Here is a 26,218-nt window from a genome sequence, read left to right on the forward strand (position 1 = left end):
AGCTGGGCTCTGTTCCAGCTCCCTCTGTAACACCATACAGGGAATTGAGCATAGGGGAGGGCCTGGCTACACAGATCCACTGGCTAACAGATCTCATGGGGGAGGGGGAGCACACGGACAGCAACTACTACTGCAACCCAGAGGCTGCTGTAGAAATGGTGGAGCCATTTCTCTGCTCTCCCGCAGGAGGATATAGGAATCTGTCTACTAGTTGACCTACAGCGAACTCCTGTGCAAAACCCATTTTCCTATACTGAGCACAGTGTACGAAGGGTTGGTATAAAAATAACCAGTGACAGCTCAACTTTGGGACACAGCATTAGAGTGCTCTGTGATGTTGGGATTTGTGTTGACCTACTTTGTTGCTTGTGTACTAGGTTTTATATTCCTGGCCAGTGCTAGTAGCATTATTCATGTTTCCCAAGCAACAATGCCCCTTGTGTCTCAGGCACAGTGAGGAATCACTGTGGGTGGAGGCACCAGGCGTCGCAGAAAAGAACTCAGAACCTAATCCATGTGAAGAGAGGGGTGAAGCCACTCCAAGTAGCATGCATTAGGGAGGTGGCTTGACCCCCACTGGAGGGAGGAATTCCATGTTTTTAATGCATAAAGAACTTAGAGACCCAGATGTGACCAAACAATTCTAGATCATCCTAGAGGCTTAAAAATTCCACCTTTCCTGCAGGGAGTTTCCTGCCTGGCAACATTAATTCCACCAAATAACAACGAGTTTTGGTAAATAAAATAACTCCTTTTCTTCAAGACAGATGAGATACCGAAGCAATTCTATTAAATTAAAGCCAAGAAGAAAATGTGAGCGTACAAATAAATAAGATACCTAAATATAACTCCCAGAGCATGATTTTTAGCTACAGAGTGAGTCTATTGACTCCTGCAGAAGAAGAATGCTACTTAGCAATGCCTCTGGCAGAGACAGTGAGGAAAGCATCACACCACTGGGAAAAGAGTGTGGGGGAAAGATTTAGCTTCATCAAGCAAGGAGTGAAATCCTCAGAAATTCACAATAGCCATGAACCAGTTGTTGGGGTGGTTTAGTTAGTTTTAGACATGTTTATAAAAGTGTCAGGGCTCCAAAGGATTCGATTGGTATGAACTTGTCTGAGGCAAAGGTGGATTGAACAGAGGAGAGAGAGCCATGGGAGGAATAATAACATTTGAAGATTGGTGGGTGGGGGAAAGAAGGGAGAATAAATAGCAAAACAGTAAAGTTCATAAAAACCGAGAGAATGGCAACTATTTCCATAAAGAGAACATATTCCTGTGGTTAAACAGGTAAAACAGTTACAGGGACAAGTTATGACTCAAATTGGGAAAAGGAGGAGACTTCTACTGCTCCAAAGACAGCATGACAGATGGCCCTGAAAGTTCAAATTCAGGTGTGTCCCCATGCTATTTTCAAGAGCCCCATCGCATGCATTGCTTCTTTTTTCATCCAAGATGCCCATCCTAATGCATGACACATAATTCTAAGTCTTTGGTGGCTCAGAACCTGCCATCTCTCCCTGGCAGTGTGTTTGCCCACTTCCCACTCTGTTGATGTTGGCAAAACATGAAAGCCCTGGGCAGCCATTTAGCTGTCTCACATTATATGTATTAATGATCTTAACCTGAGGCAGGAGGTCAGACTAGAGAGTAATTGTGATGTCTTCTGGTCTGCAGATCTATGAAATGTTGCTGCAAAGACTGGCTGCTCTAGGAACCTCCATAGGAACCAGATGAGCAGATAACCATAGGAACCATTTTTAGTGAACATTTTGTCTTCACTGCTTTTTTTGAGCCAGGTCTGCTTGCCTAGTAAAGAATAAATTAGCAGAAGTTAAGGATCAGCTCATAAGTCATTCACAAATGGTGAAATACACTCTGGATAACTGCCAGTCCACCATTTTAGGCCTTTAAACTAGATGTTCAGTGGGACATACTGGTCAGTGGTGCAGATGCATTGGGCTGGCCTTTAGTACAGGGGTGGATTCACCCCAGCAGACAAGAGGGTTGTAGTACTCACTCATTTGTTGCAAATAAACTCAACCGTGCTGATGTCAGCATTGATTTAGTCCATCTGAGGATTTGGCCCAACATTCGCATCTTGGTAGTGATGTCTTTTGGATGGACCACTGAACCGGAACTCAGGAGACCTGGTTCTAGTCCTGGCTCTGCCACTAGGGAGCTTGGGCAAGTCATTTCATGGCTCTGTGCCTCAGTTTCCCCATCCGTAAAATGGGGATAATAGTGCTTGCTTCCTTTGTAAAGTGTTTTGAGATCTATTTGTGAAAAGTGCTGTCTAAGAGGTAGGTATCATTATTAAAATCAATATAAAATATTCTACATACACTTGAACACAAGTACTTACTGCTTTGGCATATTAAATTCAGATGAATCCAACTGAGCCAGTAAATTTGCCATTAAATATACTGATGCCGATCTTCCGAATCATTTTAAAATCACCAGCATAAATTCCTTCTTCATCCTATGCAAATCCCATTGACTGAGAGAGATGTGAGGGATATGTCATGGCAGAATTTGTCCTAGGGCTATTATTTAGCAGCTAAGAAAAAAACTGGAAAAATATGATGTCTTTCCCTAAAAATCTGTCGTTTTAGGGGTTGTTTGAGGTCATGCATAAATTATTTATCACTGATAGACTCTGTAGGTGCTCTGTTCCCCCATCTCCCCTTACAACAGCTGATACACGGATAGTACTGGGAATGTAAAATTGCTATATAACCTAAATCTGCTGAAGCTGAAGGCTTCAAATATTTGAAAGAAAGTCATAGCGATATACCCAATGCCTGATGAATAAGGCAACCGTAATATAAAATGAGAATCTCAAATCTCAGCAAGAGGAAAATTGAAAAGGCAGTATTTATCCTAGATAATAAGTCATTTAGGGTGAAACATAGCTCTAAGAATCATTTTTCAGAGCGCCTGTTACACACAGTACGCAAACATACATACAAATAACTGATAGACAGACTGTGGGCAAATATCCACACAAAAAATTTAATTCAGCATTTCAGTTTCTTCTCTCTTAGTAAACAGAATGCTGATGTGAACTAGAACATAAATCAAGAGGAAGCGTATGACAGAGAGATGCACAGACATGGCGTTTATCCAATAATACATTTGAAACCTGATGTTAGTACAGAACTCTTTACAAATTGCTGTTGGTAAAAACAAAAATGCTGAAGTTTGTCCTCGTTGATTTCATACATTAGGTGAAAGACACTGGAATGTCTCATTTTTTGCTAATAGGGAAGTTATTACAAGGTGAACTGCTTCGTGCTTATTAATTTAAAATCTCCACATCCCAGCCAAGAGTGGGATGTGAAGGTGAAAGGGAGATTCCTCTCTGTGCTGCACACTTAATGTGTGGGCTGGATCTAAGCTTTGCTATCAGCAGCATTCCTGGGGAAGAAACTCAGGTGGGGGCCACAAGAAAAAAGCTTTTACTAATAATTTTAAAATTCTGTTGTTCTTTTGTATTTTAAAAAATGACCACCTAAATTGGATTTATTTTTTTCTGTATTTTTCTGTTGTGTTGTGTTATCTTTCAAACATAGGTCTCAAAATGAAGATTTGCCAATAAGGTAGATTTGAATCTGCCACCACACACCCTGTGAATTGTTGATCGCTTGGAATCTTGAAATCAAGACAGGCTGTGTTTCTAACACGTCCTTCCCTTCAACACATTATTGGCTCTATGCAGGAATAATTGGGTGAGATTCTATGACCTGCCTTATTTTTTTAAAGGATCATAATGGTCTATCTAGCTGTCTTGGGAAATTGTGTTTCTCATTGTCGCAGGCTGAGTGCCTCATGCTTTTTAAGGTCTTTATCCTGACAATGCCGCTGTGAGATATGGTAGGACTGTTATCCTCCATTTACAGAGACTAAGGCTACAAATCCACATGAAATCGGTGGGTATTACTTGGCATGGCTAAGCCATGCCTTCACTGCCGCTACTCATGCTACCATGGCTACGCTCCTAATTATACTCAGACTCGCTTGACAAGGGCGTGTGTGTACATGAGCAGGGGAACCATGTCCCTAGCTCATACTACAAATTTGTCCTTAGTGACTTACTCAAGATCACACAGAAATAGTAGAGTAGGTTCAATTTCCTATCTTTTCCTTCCTATCTGGTCACTTCTTTCCTTAATATCCATGCCTATATGGTTACTGCAGCCCAGCCTCCCATTAGACTACCAACATGTGTGTGGGGAATTAAGAGCTTCCACCTCTGGAGTTTATCCCAGTGGATGATTTCATTCATTAGGCTGGCATGATTTTAATGCTGCACTGTTGTGACTTTGTCAGTCTTCTGCCACAGGGTGCGGTGGTATTTTTAAATCATTATGGTGCATCCCCAAATCATCATGCTCTGTCACGATGTAACTGTGGTGTTATGCTGCATCGCTGCCTTGTCTTCATTAAAGCTGATGGAATAGCTTTTGATTAATAAGAGATTTGGTGGATTTTGCTAGTCATCTGACTCACTAAATACATTTGAATATTGGTGATAGTTAAACATTTTCTCTGAATATTTTTTCTAGTAGCTAATGAGCTCTAATGTCCCATTAAGGCATAGGACAGTCAGACTCACCTTGGAAACGTTGACACGTGTAACCTGCACTAGAAGTGGCCTGTCCACTTGAGAGGTTAATGAGCCAGCTGTATATGTTAATGGGGGGGGAGGTCTAATACAAAGTCCACTGAAATCAATGAGAGTCTTTTTTCTTTTCTTGGCTTTGAATCAGGTCCTAGAAGATTAGCCATAGATCCCAATCTAAGATGGAGCTTCTAGGATGACTGTGGTCTTAGTCTTATAGCTCTATTAGTAGAGGCTCTTAATTCTGTAGGTCCGAAGTTCAAATACCAGTCTCGTTTTCGGCAAGGCTGGCTACATATGCCAATTGTATGCAGAACTCAGGATGTTATGCTTCAGAAATACAGCCCTCTACCGTTAGCTGGCAGTAATACTAGGGCTTGTATGCACTTTATAAGCCAACTATTAGAAGGAAACATTCACAAACAGTATGAAGCCATTATTGTTGCACAATGATACACACACAGTCCATGTATTACAACTAGGGTTACCAGACAGCAAGAGTGAAAAATCGGGACGGGGTGGGGGGGTAATAGGAGCCTATAGAAGAAAAAGACCCACAAATCGGAACTTTTCCTATAAAATTGGGACATCTGGTCACCCTAATTACAACACTTCTGTAATCTACGTATTAGCTCTTCTGGGCATCTAATCTTTTCACTCAGTGTTCAGTGCCAACATTTGTAGTGTTACTGGTGTTTGGTTTGCAAGAAGCTTAAACTGTTCCTTTCACTTTTATGAATTTAAATTGTTCATGTGAATGTTTTAATGAGCTCATTATAACTCTGAATAGTTTCCTATTAGTAACTGACAAACCTGCTGAAACTATTCCAAAACTGTAAGAGCTATTTCTAGGATTGTGTTTTGTTCACTGTTGTGTACTGCAATATGCTGTTGCCTTTGCTAATGAAATTTTCCTTTAATGAACACAATTAGAGCTGGGCCAACAACGCAAAAATATTTTTCATGGATATGCCAAATCTTAAATTAATTCACTTCAAGTATATCTGGACTTTTTTGCTGTCTTCTCTGTGAAAATGTCTGTGATCTGGTTTTAGTAGCTTCAGTGACCAGTGGGGACTATACATTGAGCTTGTGTGCTGGAATGTTCATGGAAAGGAAATCTGAAATTCCATAAGCATTCACCCCAGTTACTCATACAGTCAGGGACCAGAGTTGAAAATTACAGTGAGCCACACCCTGAATTTCAGATTTCAGTGTTTAAACAGTAAGACAGGAAAAACCTAGAACTGTGAGAAATTTCATCAAATAATCTTAGATAAAGGAAAAATAAACAGTGATCTTTCTGCAGCCATTTTCTGAAGAGAAAAAGAAATTACATTTTAAATGATTTGAGGTCTAATTACACTTTTTGACATGTAAAGGGACTGAGGCGTCTCAGAGGCATTGGTAATAGGCTATGGAGCCTTCCGTGTTTTAAGTTGCTTGCACAAATACATCCTTTGGGAGAGTCCAAAGGTTGTGAGGCCACCTGAAGGGTACTTGATGGTCTATGATAAATGAATCTGGCGCTCTCAATCTAATTCCCTGTGACTGAGAGTCCATCCACATCATAGAAATCACAACCATGATTGACATTCTTGTTAGTACTATAGTTGCAAAGAGGTAGACAAGGACTAATGGAGGGTACATAGAGACCGCAAAGATTTTTCAGAGGCACAAGTTGCAGTTTGCTGTCAACTTTCACTGATAGGCAATGGAAACTAAAGTGCCTAACTTTCTATGTACATGCATCCGACGAAGTGGGTACTGACCCATGAAAGCTCCTGCTCCAATACATCTGTTAGTCTATAAGGTGCCACAGGACTCTGCTGCTTTTACAGATTCAGACTAACACGGCTACCCCTCTGATACTTGACTTCTAACTGTATCATTGAAAATCTGCAAATAATGTTCTCATTCCTAGAGATGGTTCCAGGATCTGGACCTGTTGATCTCTGTGATGTAAACTATTCAGTGGCTGAATCAGTAAATTCATACACAATAAATAAAGGGATGAAATTTGTTTCCAGTGCATTGGTCCACTGTATCTCACAAGCATGGTTTAAAACAAAATACACACACACACACAAAATTGACAGCTATCGTTAGCCTGTTTTTGAAATCTGAGTTTGGGGAGAAAATCTTTCAACAAGATAAATGTAAATAAAATCATCATCATCCTAAATACATGGAGCAGGGATCTCAGGGGTATGGAGCATTAATGCTTAAACCTGTCTGACATGTAAGTCAAATATGTAAAAGCAGATTACGCATTTTACATAGAAATCTCCTGCAAGGTCTTCTCAAGCTATAAACGGTCATTTATATTTTCCATCTTAAACAAAAAGTTTCATTCCTGAAGTTAACACTTTTTGATGCCATACCTACTGGATGATTATCTTATTTTTCATGGCAATGTAGCTGAAAAGAAACGCAAGAGTCACACTGGGGCAAGGCTCGAGATAGTTTGAGTTCAAGGTCAACAAGGTAAACAGCTGCAGAAATCCTCTTATTGCACAGACATTATTAAAATGAAATAGCCCTGAGAGCATTAAAAGGACACTCCTCTGTTATTTAATATTCTGGTATCGGTTGGTGGTTAAACTAAACTCATATATAAAACTATACGATAGCACATAACTAAATCTCAAAGACTGGTGTAATCACTCTTTTAAAATGTTATTTACATTAGACCCTTGGCACAGTGGACAAGCTGACTTAATATTAAAATCCCCTGCATTAGGCTACCATCCACAAGCACTTGTAGATCACCCCTTTGAAGTCTGTTTCAGTGGCATATAGTTATGTCTGTTGCATCTGAATGTGTTTCCTAGCCATAGAGGGACAATATTTAATATGTTTCATTGTTTGCATACATGAAGCAGGCTCTTAAGGTTTGTGATGGCCACTTTGTGCAACTTGTGGTGCAAAAGACCTGTAAATCTAGCAGCAAATGCCCAGCAGAGAATTGCAATGGGGAGACGCCATGCTGGGAATGGGAAGGGTTGTGTCATGGATGGTGAGGGTGTGCGGCAGTCCTCCACTGATGTTGGGTCCATGAAGGACTCTGCAAGTTGGAGTGGACCAGAAGAAACAAGTTAGGGCTGGTCCTGGCACATGAGAATCAGGGAGCTAAAATTTAGCTCCAGAACTCGTCCCCAATGTCTAGATCAAGTGGCATTCCAGCAATGGAGAGAAACCATCCCCATGTCTGGTGCGGAAAGGTAGATGCTAGCTACACTAATATTAGCCTGCCAATAACTTGTAAACAAAGCATTGGTATTGCCATTTTTGGCAAATGGGAGCACAATCAGCAGACGTGTAGCCTGTAGTCTGGAGACACTGCAAAATGTGAAAAATTGTTTGTCAACATACGCAAACCATTTCCTGAAACTGAATGGCAATAATCTCCTCCTCTCAGTTTACAGTTCATGAGCATTTCCAAGCATTTGTATTATAATTATTCAATCCACCTTCCAATAACTACTGTCCCTATAAGCCTTCTACATACGATAGCTGTTTTAGAATATCAAATATTACTGAATTCTTACAGATCAAGAGTGCGGGACGTCTCATCTATCTATTAAATGCACATTCTAGATAGAGAGTTTGGAAACGTGTAAGTCCGGTGCATGTTTAGAGACAATGGAAAAATCGAAAGAGGAAAAGATTTATATTAGCCAGGAGAGAGAAGCTCCTAATTATGCTCTGGACTTTTTCTCTAATGGTTCCATTTCTCAACCCAGCTATATAAAGAAATGCAGAGGTGTTGTTTTCTGCCCATAAATTAGCAGTGCCACACACAGTTCAGCTGTGCATATCTTGGTTAGTGCAGAGATGTTTCCATTTGTATTTGTAACATAAGGGTGTTCATTCAGGCAAAGCACCTAAGCTTGCAAGGTAAGAAGCATGTGCTGAAGTATGATGGACTTAAAGTTAAGCATGAGCTTAAGTACTTTCCTGAATCAGGACCATGGAGATTAAGGGAAAAACGTGTTGTAACCAGTAAAAGAACAATCCACCACCACAGCTGGTGCAGAGCCATTCTCCCTCCTCCCATAATGACGGCCACATGAATAAGCTTTATTCATTCTCCTTCTGCTCATAATGGCTGGTGGCAAATGAAAGTAGGGAGAGAAAACTGGTAGAAAAATGCACTAACCTAATTTTCAGGTGCTGACAAAGATTCCACTCTACATTAGGCCTGTGGGGAAAATCATAATGATCCTTAACCCCAACTGGTAAAGTGGTTGCCATTACAGTCTTTGCAGTTTTGCCTAATTAACTTTACTGAAAAGCTGTGATATCCATGATCACAGTAATAATTGCTTTCAGTGGTATTTCTAAATGACAATGACAATTTATTTTTTCCTCAAGTAAAGACAGCACAAGTGCCCCTTTACTGCCAAAAACTCACTCTCAATCATATGCTTTCTTCCAGCCCTGTGTCTGGAACAGTCGTCAAATCCAGTCCTAGACTCGCCTCAAACACACCAATCAATCCCCCAGTCAGAACCTGCCCTAGTGATCTTGTTCTGAACAGGATTTTTTTTTTTGTTTCAGATGCACCATTTTAGACCTAGAAGAGATAACACTGTAAAGAATCATCATTGCATATTTCCTACTAGCTCAGTGAGTGCTTAAAAAAATACTTCAAAAGATTTGGATGCTTTCAGTTCAGTAACAACCCTAACATTTGGATGCTTACCCAGGCCTTTTCTAAACTATCTGAATATATAATATTGATCATTTTGGAAAATATAGACTATTTATTACAGCAGCACCTCTGGGGTCCAGTCTAGGTCATGGCCTCAGTGTGCTGGGTCCTGTACAAATATATAGTAAGAGACCCTCCCTGTCCCAAACAAATGGCAAAATAAATAGTAAGACAGAAAAAGGATTGGAGGGGAAACAGAGAAAAGTGAAAGGACTTAACCAAGCTCTCACAGTAGCTTGGTAGCAGATCCAGGAATGGAACACAGGTTTTCTGCCTCCCACTCCGGTGTGCTATGCACTAGACCTGTTGCTACTGAAGAGGAACATAATTCTGTAAGGACAACCTTAGTGCAATTCTAATAAATTAGTTTAAAATAATGCAAATGCATTCTAATGAAAAATGCACCCACCAAAGTACAGTTGGATTCATTTCATACCTAGACAGCATAGGTATTCTATCTAGGAAAAATAAATAGGGTACTTATTTATTTATGCCTCCTTGGATCCCGGTTGCCAAAGGAGGGAAATTCATCCTGGAAGCTGAAACAATTCCAAATGAGCAGTGGAAAAGTATTACCCACGTAAAGGCTATATTGGAAAAGAGTTTCCAAGAAAATGTTGAAACAGGTCTGATAACTTTATAACTCTCCAGTGGATGGAGAGCCTTTCAAAGCCTCAGACTTGAACTTTGGGTCAGCAAACCAGGCTGGAAGTCTCACAAAATTGAACTTACTGTATGTTTTAGGCCTGCTGTTCACTTTGGGGCCAATCCCACCCCAAAAAAGAACTAGATAAGTTCATGGAGGATAGGTCCATCAATGGCTATTAGCCAGGATGGGCAGGATGGTGTACCTAGCCTGTGTATGCCAGAAGCTATGAATGGGTGACAGGGGATGGATCACTTGATGATTACCTGTTCTGTTCATTCCCTCTGGGGCACCTGGCATTGGCCACTGTCGGAAGACAGGATACTGAGCTAGATGGACTTTTGGCCTGACCCTCTATGGCCATTCTTATCTTCTTATTGGAACCTCCAAAGCTGGTAGAGGTCTCCCAGCCAGTGGAACTGCTCCACTCTCTCCACTTCATGAAGTCCCCATGTGGCAACCTGCAGGAAACAGATGGATACAGGGACATAAGTAAGCTTGGAAAAGGGATGGGGCTGGTTAAGGACACTCATGGAGGAGAGGAAGCTTCCATGGAGCAGCTCCAGGTTTGGGGGAAGAATACCTCCATCCCTCTCCCAAGTACTCAGGCTGGCCAGTGAAATGAAGATTTGGCAATAAGGACTAGAAGATGCATTGATTCATTTTGTCAAAACAATCCAAAGAGCAGCTGGAAGCCAATGTAACAATGCAGACCATCTCGCCTGCCTGCAGAAGACCCACTGCTGCATCCATAGCCTCTTTTAGGCAGTTTTATTGTCCAGACTTAAACACAAACAGTTGTTCAGCTCACCCTGGGCTATAACCAGGGGATTTTCCCCCTTTACCTCTCAGGCTCTCACTGTCTCCCCTCCTAGGGGACTCCATAATTCCTGCTGCTCCTACTTGCTGCAGCTTCCTAATTCTGAGTCACCAGCTTGTTCTGCCTTCTCTCCCTCCATGTGCCCTCGTTTAAAACCTACTCTGGGGCAGCGGATATAGCACAAATGCACCGGCCCTGCTCCCTGTTGCACTGTCACTGTTGCAGACTGCTATGGAGTATGTGTCTTGGTGTCTGAAGATCACGCCTCTGGCAATCATTTCCCAGCAGCACTGGTGCCATCCTTGGCTTATTTCCCTTGAAAATTCAGATACACGCCATGACTTGTTACATGCAGGGTTAACAGGTCGTACTTTCCAAAGACCTTCTCAGAGTGCTCTCACAAGGCCACAGATTGAATGCTCAGAATTGAGTTTGTATAGTGTTTTTTTTTTAAATCCTCAATCTCTGTGTTCCTGCTTAAGAATCTTGTACTTTGTCAGCCTTTCCATTAAATGTCAGCTCAGTGTCAGAGGACTAATATTGAGGTCTCTCATCCTGGCAGTTTTGAATCGGAGGGAGGAGAAACCAAAAGTGATTGGTATCATGTTCCAAAGCAAGTGACGGGCTCCTTGAGACTTTCTTTTAAACAAATTCTGCAACGAGCTCATTGCTAGATCAGCAGCCACTCTGAATTTAGCTCCCCTGAAATTGCCTTTAGGACAGTTGCCTCAGTAATGGAAAATCTCTTATGAAACAGCCAAATCTGGGATGTTGTCCATGGGGGAATATGTATTTATCCTCAACAAACTGTTAGTTACTGCTGCATTAACTATAAAAAAAAAAAAAGAGAGAGAGACAGATCCTGGCCCTTCGCTAAGGACCTGATACAACAAAGCACTTAAACACATGCTTAACTTAATCATGTGTGTAATAGTCTTTCTGAACTCAAAGAAACATAATCAACAAGGTATGTATAAATATCTTCTTGCTGTATGTTCCAGTCCATGCATCTGATGCAGTGGGCTGTAGCCTACTAAAGCTTATACTCAAATAAATTTGTTAGTCTCTAAGGTGCCACAATTACTCCTGTTCTTATAATCAACACTGCTCTGGTCTCTAGATAGCTACAAAGATCTACATATTATAAATGAAGAGTTCCCTTTCTCTGACATGTAGCATCAAACCACTCTTTCTGCAAGACGTTGGTTACTAATTGCTAACTGTTTTACCACTCAACAAAAGATGTGAGTAGCGACTGCCCTGCCAGATTAGCATCTATATACTAGGGTGATTTGTAGCTAGACAAGCTATTCTTCTTGTGTATTCCTCTCTGGAGCAGAGAAACGTTCTTTATAGATGATTGTAAAATGTTTGATGTGTTGGTGCAATGCAAATAATAAATTATATTCCTATATAGAAGGATAATATTGCACTACAGTGTGCTTAAAGCAACAGGATGCACATTACATCATAGTCGAGCCAAATCACTGGTTTTATATTCTACATACATTCATCTGCAAAAGGACCTTTTAAGAAATGAACAGTCAGAAGGTGTAGTTGTTACATTGCTAATGCAGATAGTCAGGATGTCCTGTAATATAAATAAACACATTTTAAATGTTCTTTGGCTTGTATTAGGGCTTATTCAGTATACATTATTAATGTCCTTTCCTTATATATGCAGTGGTGTTGTAGCCAATGTTGGTCCCATGGTATTAGAGAGATAAGGTGTGTGAGGTAATACCTTTTATTGGACCAACTTCTCTTGGTGAGAGAGACCAGCTTTCAAGCTTACCCAAAGCTCTTCTTCAGACCTTCTCTGTGTAAGGTCAAAAGCTTGTATATCTCTCCAACAGAAGTTGGTCCAATAAAAGATATCTCACACACCTTGTCTCTTCCTACATGGAATTTTGGTTTAGGAGCTGAATGAATCATCCTAGGCCATCATGCAAATCAGATCAACTTTATATGCTCTGGAAACATGTAGCACTAGGTGTTTTATCAGCTGTTGTAATCAGTGCATTCTTAATTCTCCTTAACAATGGAATGTCTGGTTAGGTATCTTTATAATTACACATTTATTTATATGTTGTACTACTCAGCCATCTCTTTATTTATTTTCTTAGGGTTCACTGATTTTTTTTTCCTCCAGCTACACTTCTTGTCCTTCCTTTTATCCATCCTGTCCCTAATTAATGAATATAAATAAATGAATAACCCCATAAAATGATGTTCAGATTTTAAAGTAGTAATAAATGAGTCTTTTTCTATAAACAAAACAAATAATGGTTTCTATGGGGTTGCTGTGCATTTTTAGGAGTCTTTTCCACAGCTGAGTGAATGTTGCTTGATTTCTTATAATTATTTGTTTGAATTCCATTTGTTTGTTTCCTGACACCTGTTTCATTTGCTTTCCACAAATATTCTGGCTAATGGGCGGGGACAGCTCTAGGTTTTTTACCACCGCAAGCCAAAAAAAAAAACCAAACAAACCAACCCTCCAGGAATGCAACTGCTGAAGCAAAAAAAAAAAAGGGGGGGGCATAATGCTGCCCCAAGCATGTGCTTGGTTTGCTGGTTCCTAGAGCCGGCCCTGCAAATGGGTTAACTAGTCCAACACAAATGACTTGGCCCTTCACAACCTATCCTGTCTTCCCAAACAGCTTGTATCAAGATGTCAGACCCTCATCATTGTTCTGCAAATGACATTTTTCATTACACATTTTAATTTTTTTTTTTCAAGAAGCACCTCTGCACTTTCTCCTAAACATAAGGGGCTGCCTGTAAATATCCATGAAAACACTTCATTGTCCTTCTTCAAATTCCTCCTGAACTCTTCTCTGCCATGATGCTTATTAAAAAAAAAACAAAACCCTCAGCAATGTCGGGCATCTAATTTATTACAACCACTGGATTTTACTCTGACCAGGGTCATTTTACTGCCCGCTCTCTCTCTTTAATGTAGTATCTTTTGTCCATACTCTTACGGTTAGTTACATATTTGTGCAGTACCTAGAAGAAGGTGGTCCTGGCCTCTAGACCCTACCATAATTCAAATGAATTATTGTTGGCTGAAATTGTGAGTTTTAAGTGAATGTTACAGAATACAGAAAGTGAATTTTAAATCTGTATTAGAGAGCATCCCTACCAGAAACCTGACTATGGCCTAAATGCATAAGAATATTTATCAGAAATGGATTTTTCTAAACACAAATGGATTTAAGCTCATGATTAAATGTTTTGCTGAATTGGAGTCTATAAGAATTACAATCATCCAATCAGGGAAGAGGAACTGTGCCATCTGTCCTTCCGAGTCTATCCAAACAAATCAGCCCTAATTTCTCATACCAAATATTTGCCATGAACTCCTCACAAATGAGCTAAAGACCAAGATTTTACTTGTAGAAATGACTTGGTTAACCATTAGAATAATGAGATACGATGAGAAATTTGTGATCTGCTCCTGAACAATTTGATAGTGGGAAAAACTTGCAAAATGCACTGAATCAATTATTCACAATGACTAATTCCTTTGGTTCATCAGTGCATCTTCACGCACAGTGCTCGAGTGGTGCAGGAGCAGCTGTATTGCTAGAGCGCTTTAGCAGAAACGCTCCTATGCCGATGGGAAAGAGCTCTCCCTTCAGCATAGTGAATTCACCTCCCCAAGAGGCAGTAGCTATGGCAGAGGGAGAAGGTCTCCAAGCAGCATAGCATTGTCTATGTGGGGGGCTACATCTGTATAACTGCATCAATTGCTGGGGGCTACATCTGTATAACTGCATCAATTGCGGGGGTGGCTTTTTCACTGCCTTGGGCGATGTAGTTATGCTGATTATAAGGTGGTAGTCTAGTTCTAGACTCCGTTTCTTTTCCTCTTGTGTGACCTCTCTCTGGAAACTGTCAAGAGAGAGTTAGGACTGAAGTTAGAGTTAAGCAAAAATACGCAGTATGCTCCTATATTGGCACTGATTTATTTTAAACCAGGTCATGACTAGCCTTGAGATGAAGGAGGACAGAAGTCCGGAAGGGCCACCCCAGCCTCCTGCACAAGAGATGGCCAAATTTTGCGCCATATGCTCCGGTGGCTCAGATCTTTAGCTGGTGTGAATTGGTTCAATAGAGCTATGGTGGATTACTCCAGCTGAGTTCCAGAACCCTGAAGGCAAAAACGGAGGGATTGTTAACACTGACAACAGCACTTAGCCATTCCAAAAGGGGTGAGGTTGTGTTCCCCTTGCATACCAACGAAGCAGGAGAGCATGCATGCTGGATGTCCAGTCGGGAGGGGTGGGACCTGCGTCAGAGCATGCTCCAGCATTCTGCTGGCCTGGTGCCTTGCAAATAGAAGGCCTTCAGGAGTTGCCACTGCAACCCCTTTTCCCCCACCCATAGCACAACTGTGCCTTTGATCAGCTCAGAAGAGAGATTAGCATGTATTTCTCCTAAGTCATTTAGTTCACTTTCATTTTGATTTTATTCTGTTCTGTTCTTGATTTACATTGCATTAGGCCCAGAAATACATAATCGGACTGGCAGAGATATAATGAATCCTCATTAATTAGCCATCAAGTCAGTTCTCATACACTTCATCCTAGTATTTCTTTCTCAGGTGGTACAAACCACAAAGAGGATCCTCTTGGCTGGAGCAAAAAGCAGAAAACGTTCATTGCTAAGGGGCATATTTGCCATTCTGAATCTGAGAAATAGCCCCAAGAACATAATTGTGTCCCCATTCTCTCTAATGCAAGAGGTTTTACTGTAAAGGCAGACATGTAACCTACAGATTCAGTCACCGGAAAATGCCACAGACCACTCCAGCAGAATGTCATTTTTATTTCGACTGATTCTTTTTTAATGATCCTGTTTAGTAATTCGAGTTCACTGTATGTAGCATCTTATGTCTGAGGATCTCAAAATATTTTACATACATTAACTCAACCTCACAACACTTCTGGGATAAGGAGAGTGGTTTGTATAACCATTTCACACACAGGTTCACTGAGTTGCATGGAGACTAATGGGCTTGCCCAAGGTCCTACTTGGAATCTGAGCCAGGCATAGCACTCAGTCCTCCCCTTACTCCTTGTCTCGATGGTCTAATCCACATTACCTGCTTACTGTAGTTTTGCAAGTACATAGAAGACAACAGATGTTGTTAGATCCCAGGGTGAAATGAAGGGTCAGCACAATTTGTATATGCCCCAGTTTAATTTCACTTATGCCCTCAATAGCGGTGCACTGTGCTGGCTCTCTGCACAGAGTGAACTTCATTCTCACTAAGCCTGAAAATGAAGAAGGATCCCTATTCAGGACAGTACTACAGCACATGCTGAAGGGTTGCCCTGGATAGGCGGGACTAAAACGCACATGCTTAAGTACTTCCCTGATTTGGGCCACCTGCAGGGGGGAAATTAACCTGTAACCATTTGTAGCAAGTTAATGACTAATCTAGAACTACTTGGAAAAACTCACCCATAAACAAACCAAGCAAATGAATCGTGATTTTGTCAAGTGATAGTTTGCTAAAGCAATGACACAAAATGTAAACAATATGACGTGTTCTTAAATTGTGCACATCTGTGTGCCATGTGGCCTGTCATAGCTTTATCTGAACAGGCAAGAGATGGGACTTAAGGACATCTACCATTTCAGCTTTACATTTTTATTATTTATGAAAATATGTGCAGTAATAATGTTAGTTCAAAGTATTATGGAGCCACCTACTGGTCCAGGCAGGCAGTCGTTATTAACTGCATTCTGTTAGAAGGAAGTCTTTTTAATATCAATTTGGTTATAGCATAAGGATGTGGGATTTTGGATTTATTTGTGTGTATGTGTACATATGGGTATGTATTTTGAGCATGTATACACACATATATTTTATTTCCTCTGATTTCACATCTTAAAAATCCCATTCAAAAGCTCTAAGGGCCCTCTTATCACTAGAGCTGCTTTAAAAAGCCAGTTATTTTTGGTGGGAAATTTTACCAAACAAATATTTTTTAATTTTCCCCATTAAAATGTTTCACTTTTTCAATGAAAAAACTACAGTAGAAAACCACAAACATTTTAGTTTTTGAAAGCTGTTTCTGATTTTTAAAAAAATCAGTTTTCAATAAAAATAAAACAAAATTATCAAACATATTTTCATTTATTTTTTTCCTTTCAAACCTCTTCCTTCTCCCCCTAAAACTGCCACCAAACTGAAAATGTATGGTTTTGTCAAATAAAAAACAAAAAGTCAACCAGCTGCACTTACAATAATCACCCAATAACATTAATCCTGATATACAAATAAACTAAGGTCCGGTCTACACCAAAAACTTAAGTTGACCTAGCCACCTTTCTCAGGAAGTATGAAAAATTCACACCCCTGAAAGACACAGTCAAGCCAATCTAGCTACTAACTCTCGAGCGGGTGGATTTACTACAATGATGGAAAACCCCTTCCATCACTGTAGCAAATGTCTACCCTATAGTGGCAGAGCAGCGAACCGCAGTCACTGGGAACCGCGATTGGACGAACCTGTGGACACAGCAGGTGCACAAACCAGCCTGGCCTGCCAGGGGCTTTCCTGCAGAAGTGGCAGAACAAGTTTGGGAAACACTGCATTAGACTATACCCAGAAACATACTCTTACCCTTCCACATCACCCCGTCAAATTAGCAGTTGGTTGGTCTGGCTATCTAATCTATCTTGCAACAAATAAATATCTCTCATAAGGAAAAGTATGTGAGGCACTGAGATGGCCGAGGCCGGGGCATCATTACACAAGAAAATGGGAGTAGAAAATAGCAATTATCTAAGGCAAATCCTGTCTGCGGTGTGGCTCTTTTTATGCAGGAGGGAGCACAAGATTTGAGAATCCTGCGAAGAAGAAATAAATTATCATGAGAGGTGCTCAGCACCTCCGTGAAGAGAGACAGAATTGAGGACTTTCAGCCCCTTACAGGACATGCTCATACATGTAGTCCCGGGTCCAGAGTCCACACTCCCTTCATGCCATTAAGCACAGCTCCATGAACACTTTATCAATCAGCCAGGGAGGGGTTAAGACTAGGGAACAGGAGTTGAGAATGCTAGTGGCTATGGGCTAACTATGCTGCCGTAATGTGGCCTGTCTAGAGGAAGACACTTTCCTTTCCAAGCCCCCTGGAAATCCCCAGTGTGCCCAAACTCAGGTGGTGTTCAGGGAGAAGGATTTCCCCAAAACCCTGTTTGTGGGATTGTAGCCCAAGGACCTCTTGATGCCCATAGGCAAAGGGCACAGGGTACATAGGGTTACAGGGCAGTTCATCCAGAGGGATCATGTAAGGTCTCTACTGAGAGCAGGTGTTACAGTGGTGGTCATAATTATGGCAAAACGTACGTGCAGATCATGTGTAAGGAGTTACATATGTCTCCAGAACATTATGTTCTTAAGGCCTTGAAGTTAAAGGCAGGTCGCTCAGAGATAATGTACATTAAGACAGACTTTTTCAGACTTGAAGTAGGGGACCCTTAGCTGCCTGGGTGACCATTGTGTGTCTTACAAATGAAAGGCTATCTGCATATTGAGTCAACTGCTAATGAACACATTGTGAGTGCTACAGGAAAAAAAAAACCCAAACAGCAGGGGTTATTCTGTTTGTGAGTAAGAAAATGAACCTTTGGGAGTATAACTAGTGGTACAAATGTACACCAGTATCCTTCAGTCTGGGAAGACAAGCTGCCAGTGGGCTTGATCTTATGAAAGGAGGATCTCGGCCATCCTAGCTGAAAATGTTAGCTTATTCCCCGTCCTTTTCCTGCCTTGTAGGAGATGGGGGAATGTCTTGTGAGTTAAGTTAGGCTTTAGAAAGCATGTTACGATTTTCTTTTACATGTACCCATTTGTTTCCAATAATCTTTTACTATCATTTGATTCTGTTCTTGGATAATAAACTTTTATTTTTGTTTTCACTATGAATATATCTGTAAGTGCTGTGTGCTAAACAAAATGGTGGTCCTCAGTTAAAATTAGTGAGCTGGTGTGTATTATTCTTTCTGGGAGTTCTGCGAGGGTTCAGTGGATGGGGGCTGAGCCCTGCAGAGGGCACTTGCAGTTGGTGCGCACCCATTGCTGACCTGCGCAGAGAAAGCGAGACCCACAGAGGCCTGGAAGGTAGTGCTTGTGTTGCCAGAGAAGGGTGTAGTGGCAGGAGCGGCTCTAGGAATTTTGCCGCCCCAAGCATGGCAGGCAGGCTGCCTCTGGCGGTTTGCCTGTGGAGGTTCCGCTGGTCCCACGACTTCGTTGGACCTCCCGCAGGCACGCCTGCGGGAGGTCCGCCGAAGCCGCAGGACCAGTGGACCCTCCGCAGGCACGCCTGCGGGAGGTCCACCGAAGCCGCGGGACCAGCAGACCATCCACAGGCAAACCGCCGGAGGCAGCCTGCCTGCCGCCCTCGTGGCGCCGGCAGAGCGCCCCCCGCAGCTTGCTGCCCCAAGCACGTGCTTGGCGTGCTGAGGCCTGGAGCTGCCCCTGTGTAGTGGATCAGCTCCTGGACAGCAGGCACAGACAAGACTTCCACACGCTAAGAGCAGGTGGTGCCCTGGGAAGTGTCACGGGGATTCGCATCCAGCTGAGAATTGCATTCCACCATTTTATTGTGAAAAGCAGATCCTTTTTGCTACACAAGGGCAGGAACTGTCGAGTTTCTGTGTTTGTACAGTGCCTGAACTAAAGGGATCCTGGCCCATGACTGGGGCTCCTAGGTGCTACTGCATAATAATAATATGACCCAACTTGATTAAAATATCATCTCATGTGAGATAAGCTCCAGCTTTAACAACCGTAGATGTCCTTTCTCATTTGAACTCTACAGCATGTGTAATGCTGTGCTCATCCGGCACTGACTTCTTGAAATCACACTAATCTATTTCAAGGTTATAGTAACCAACTCACCAGCCATAAGACAAATGCTCGCTGCGCTGACAGACATACACTGCACATCCCACAATTGATTCTAGGCAGTCAAATCTCTGTTCACTTCAGCAAAGGTCCAGGTGGGTTCTTTTGTAGGATCAGAGCCCTGAAAAGGCAACTTGCACCCACTTTGTTCAGTTCGGTATTCCTATTAACGGCAGTCGATTTATACCTGCTTTACAACCATCAGTAAGTGAAAAATCAAGCTCAAAAGTGTCTTTCTTTCATATTGTAGCAAAATTGGCAATGACTGGAATCTGGTATAATGATGGAAATAACCATTAAACATACAGGAATCAAGCTCTGGAAAGCAACAGGATTATTGAAGACAGTCACACAGAGATGCCGATCCAAGGAGAACAGATAGTTTAGTTATACTGTATTTGTTTTCCTGTTGATATACAGCTGCAATAACAAGCCAGGGGAGATTATAATAAGATAATATTCAAACTGTTCTAGGAGTTATAGAATGAGCATGCACACATATGTGTTTATATAAAAATTGACTCAACTTCGAAGGGATAAATTATGTACATTGTCAAGACCCCCATACAGAGCTAATTTCTTTCTTTAAAAATGAAAAGATGATGTGATTTCAAGTGCCATGCATTTGATGTATGAGCTGGATACTGTAATCAGTCATCCAGCATAAAGTATTATTTTAGGAACTGTGGGAAGGTAGACAAGCCAACACACATTTCCTTTAAACAATGCAGAAAAAGACTCCAGGAGGATATGATAATTATCTAAATCAGTTTTAACATACCAGCCATATGTACACATCAGCTGTGTGCTGAGCACCACCAAGTATTGAATGAAAACTGCACAAACCTCTTAGAATTTGGTCCTGTACAAATAAGAGAGAAAATTCTGACCTCGTTTAAGTTCACGGCACCAGGATTTTGCTTAAGGTCGTTATTTCTGATGCACAAATTCATCATATATATTCCCCACACAAATATGCTCATGGTTTCTCCCCACTAAGAAGAAAGAAGGAAAGTAGGAAGAATGGAAGTGAGGAAGGGTGAAAAATAGACCAGTAAAACTTGCCCATAGGGCTTTTTTTATTTATTTATATCTAGCTGTCTGAATCAAACTCTGCACTGATTTACAGCTCATGTAACCCCACTAAAATTAATGCAGTTTCATAAAGTGTAAGTTAAACTAGACTAATGCCCTCTTTCACCTCATAAAAAAGCTTCCAAAAAGCCCTGTACAGTTCTTCCACTTACAGAAACTGTGGCCTCCTATTCTGAACATTACCTGTAGCCAGTTGTAAATCAGGACAAACACAAAGACAAAAATTGCAACACTTAAGGCCTCTGAACTACTGTAGCTTTCATATAAAATATACTCACTTTTTATGCTCTTGTCCACTGTCCTATATTTTACTATATACTTTTATTCTGCTGCTGGGATGATCTTGAAACAAGATGTTACTTAGCAACGTTTTGTTTATATACATAGAAACATCTTCTGCCACCTTTCAATGCTGAGGCTCTATCGTCTCTTTAAAACACACACAAAACCGTGTGTGTGTGTAAGAGCAGATAGAGCCTCAGCATTGAAAGGTAGCAGAATATGTTTATATACAGACACAGATACTCTGTGTGTGTGTGTGTGTGTGTGTGTGTGTGCATGCACACGCACTGACCAGTGCATACTACAGCAGAGTCTCTTAGAATGTTTGCTTTTGGATATGTGCCATTTGCTGTGTGTTGAGTAAGCATTGCGGCCCAGTGCCCAGAATTGATTCTTCTCTTAACGAGTCTTATGTCATTTAAGTGTATGATTTCGATTCCTTAGCTCTATTGTGAGTGATGATCAATATTAAACAGCCTTCTCTTAGTTGAGTAGCCCAAGGTACTTCCAGACTCAAGATCTTCTTGTCTACTGGATTGTTGTGCCCTCCATATATAGTAATAGTATATGCCACATGAGATAATGGAGGAACATCAGGACTTCAAACCCTGGTCTGATGAGACATAAGATAACTGCATAGTGTAAGTAGCCAATCTGTATTGATGGGGTCTTCTCTTCTGTCTGACATCCATAAGCACTTACCTACACAGTACATCTTGCTCCTAACTGATGTAATCTGATTTTGTAATCTCTGGTCTTTATTGTTAATATATTGGAAAAAAATCATTATGCAGCAGTGGGTTCCTAGTAATTGAGTAAAATTATTTAAATAACTTCCTTGCCATTTTACCATTTATTGCAATTCTTTAAGACCAGATTTTACAGATGCTGTGTGGAGGGGATGGGGTGGTTGTTTTTATACTGATAATCAGCTCTAGCAAAGCAGGTGGGCCAAGATTTTCACAAGAGACTGCTGATTTTGGGTGCCTCAGTGTCTGGGTGACAGTTTGAGACACTTTTATTAAAAGGGATTGGAAATCAGGGAGTGTTGATCCATCCTCTGCAAATTGGGCTGGTTTAAGGTGTCTCATATTGAGCACCCTTTGAAAAATCTTGACCTTAATTATTTATGTAATTTGAAGCATGTGAGCAGTGTACAACAAGTGCAATGGGACTGTGGCTATGCCTTAAAGTTAAGAATGTGCTGACATGCTGTGCTGGATCAGGGCCCCAGAGGGAGAAAGATGTAATGAACTTTTTTAATGACCCTTTCCTCCATGATGAGGAGTTGTTCACAATGTGTTTGTGCCGTGTTTTTGTGCAAACCTAAATGGATACTGACTACTGTCTGGCACTTGCTATTTGCACAGCATAGCAAGAATCACAACACAGCTGATTACTCTGCTTGTGCATCAGCTGCTGCATGTTTGGTCTCCCATGGGTGTAAAACTGGTTTTTACTCCACTGGGGTGAATAGTCGTTTTTAAAATGGCGTTTTGAACCCATTCCCACTCATTCAGACCAAACTCACTGATTGCTACTGACATAACAAATTTGCCTACATTTGATTTGTTTACATTGGCCTCATTAGCACTACAAAAGTGATTTCCACTCCTTGTCAGCTGTTCAGAATAGCCCACTTCCACCTTAACTGAATTGGCTCATTAGCACTGACCCCCACACACTTGGTAAGGCAACTCCCATCTTTTCATATGCTGTATATTTATACCTCCCTACTGTATGTTCCACTCCAGGCATCTGATGAAGTGGGTTTTAGCTTATGCCCAGATAAATGTGTTAGTCTCTAAGGTGCTGCAAGGACTCCTCATTGTTTTTGCTGATACAGACTAACGCGGCTACCCCTCTGAAACCTGTCACATCTATCTAGATTTTCACAAGATCACTCATCACCCTGGTTTCTGAGAACTTTCAGTTGCATTTTATACTCTCCTGTCAGCAAACAGATTGTAGTGCTTCTTGCTACAGTGTGTGATCTTTGTGTGGAAGAGTGTGTTTTCACTGTAAGCATTAACCCAAGAAACTCAGCTCTCTAGCACACATCTGCTATTTGCTACAAAAGAATACCTAAAGAATAATGCATGGGAATTTTCCCCTTCAGCTTCAGTGTATGAGAATTAGAAAGAAAAGGGTAAAAGCATGCCTTAGAATCATAAAGGCAAGGACCAATGGGTTATGTCAGCAAAGACTTTCCACGTTTTACAAAGATGGAATGAAAAGAAATACTTTTAAAGTGCTGTGCATGATTCACAAGATAATACTACCTGGAAAGTTTATGTGGGTAAGATGTCTGGTCCAGTGACCCAGGCAGCTGGAAGATGAAAGAAAAATTCAATCTAACTGAGCATAGGGAAAAGGAATAATGTCCAGTATATATAGCAAGGTGGCTGCCCATTTGCAGGAAAATCTGAAAATCACGTCTCCATTTTTCAGGTGGAACAATATCCTACCTGTCTTTAGAAAGAAAGTAGCACAGACAGTTCTCTCAAATGAGTTTTTTTGGTGTTAGAGGTTTCAGTTCATATCCTCTATAAATAAGGTACACTAGGTACCACTAAGGATAGATGACTTATGGTTTCTAGCAAAGTAATAGAATAGAAAATTAATAGAAAAATCCATATTTATGTATCCTAATGAGGAAGCTTTCTGTATCTAACCAAGGCATCAGCATATAGGCAGGAATTCAGAGTAAGTGAAGAGACACAAGACTGAATGACACTTAGTGAAGCCAGATTTTAGCTTAGCATTGCAAACAGTTTGCCCAGTTCTAGCTGGGATTGAATTGCTCCCAGGTGTTTAAAGGAAACAAATCTTTGGACTACCCGGTGGAAGCATCTGTGATGAATACATGGATTGGAGAACACGAGATTTTTTTTAATGTAGTTTCATCCACAAAGTGAAGTAAACTGGCCCTTTAAAAAAAAAAGTGGGAGGAGGAGAGTGCTCTGTGTGGTTCTGCCAGGGTCACATTCGTCTTTGTTACACAGCATCCAGCTCCCACTGTGTCAAGGGAAGTAATATCCTGATTTTGACCCTATGGCTGGTCCTCAGTTCTCTTTAACTGCTACTCTCTGTAGAGCTGGTTAAACCATTTTTGGGGATTCACCTTAATTTCTGTAGGTTGAAAACAGCTGAAGCCCACAATATTTTACATACAAATCATGCATCTTGGCAGTGGATTAGACTAGACGATCCTTGCGGTCCCTTCTAACACTATGATTTAATGATTTTTAAAGGGGATAAGACCTATTAAGCACTTGCTTGTCTATATCTTTTCCTTTACTTTGAATGTTGTTGAATACAATAGATTCGTTGGTACTTAATCAGGATGCCCTTAATTAGGAAAGCAACTAAATTGCGACATCTTCCAGGGAACTGATTTAAGGCTAATAATACTTAATTGCAATGACTGTTGTTAAATGGGTGCAGTAATTCTGCTTAATAATGGGAATGCCTTTGAGTAGATAGTATGTTTTGGGGCTTTTATCAGTTTTATGCAGAGTTTAGCTGTTTGCTCCTTAGCTTCCCTACTGTCGATTTCTGGCTGTCAATGTGTTCCTTCTCCAATAGCTACATGCAGTGGTTGCCATGCCGCAGAGGGCTTCCATGCAGGATATCAGTAGGCTCTATCCCCCTCCTCCCAGCACTACCTCCACAGGCTTGTCTAGGAATGCAACAGGCTCCGGAATGCCCTCTACAGCAGTGTTCCTATTAGAAACCCTTCTCTTAATCAGGGATTCTGCTTAATTGGGACAAACAGCATCCATCAGGTCTGCCCTAGGCAGTGGATTGTGAGTAACATTCTCAGAATGATTTGACTGATCGCAAACTATAGGGGATACTCCAGGTACAGAACTCCCAGCGAAGCCAAGAACGTTGCTGCTGCAGAACAGAGGTCTACACTGAACATGACTAAGGGTACAATGCATCCCTGTGCAGAGAACCCGGCACAAGGCCTATTCTGCACCATGTAAGTTGCACTGAAACCCTATTTTGAAGGCTCAGTTGGTGCATAGGCTTTACGCTGGCTCCAAGCATAGGGCTGAATCTTATCCATTGTTACTAATACCACAATAGCACTCTAAAAATCTTCACCCCGTAAGCTAACTTTGTTTGCAAATGTAATTCCCTTCCAGCTAAAGCTGCTTGGAGCACTGTGATGTTACACCCCATATTCTTCTGGTTATGGTTATGATATGAATATGGCAAAGCTAAGATATACTTTATGCAACATGGCTCATGTAAGGTATCATTGAAAGGATTATGATTTACTGAATGTGATTATCCAATCTGTAAGCGTGTATCATTTCTGTATCTAAAATTAGGAATAGGGACTATGTAACAATTACAAATGGGTGTGTATTTGGGAGACAGCCACCAGACAACAGGTCATCAGCCTTGACGGGCCGTTAGGAAGAAACAGCAAGACTGTGAAGATACTAATCTCTCTCCTTCCTGAGAGTCATCCTGGGACATAGCCGCGACACTACTAGGTCAGGTGGTCCTGCCACCTGGTACTAAACACTATCTTGGACTTCTAGTAATTTTCCACTATCAGGAAGGGCAGGTCAAGTTTGGGAAACAAAAGGTTCCCACCTTATGTTAATTATATTTAAGGCTGGGAAGGAAGGCAAACAGGAGTCTCCTCCATTGCCTACCCAGGAAGAAAGTCTGCTGAAAGTACCTGGCGAGAGAAAGGAACTGACCTGAGGGGAAAGGCAAGGATGAGTCCAGACTGAGACATGGGCCCAGTCTGTAAAAAGAAATAACTGGAACTCTTAGCTACAGAAACTCTGCAACTTGCCTAAAATAACATTTAGGGTGAGAAATTACTTCTTGAAACCAGTTTCTTTAAGATCTTAAGCTTAGTTATGTGTGTTTTGTTTTAGTTACTCAGTAATCTGCTTTGTTCTGTTTGCTATCCCTTATAGTCACTTAAAATCTGCCTTTTATAGTTAATTTGATTTTGTTTATTATTAAACCCAGTTTTCACAATTTCTAACTGGGAGGGGCCAGAAGTTGTGAATATCTGTCTCCACATTGAGGGAGAGGGCGAATTTTTATTAGCTTGTGCTGTGCA

This window comes from Gopherus evgoodei, chromosome 15 (genome assembly GCF_007399415.2).
Source record: "Gopherus evgoodei ecotype Sinaloan lineage chromosome 15, rGopEvg1_v1.p, whole genome shotgun sequence".
NCBI lineage: Eukaryota > Metazoa > Chordata > Testudines > Testudinidae > Gopherus > Gopherus evgoodei.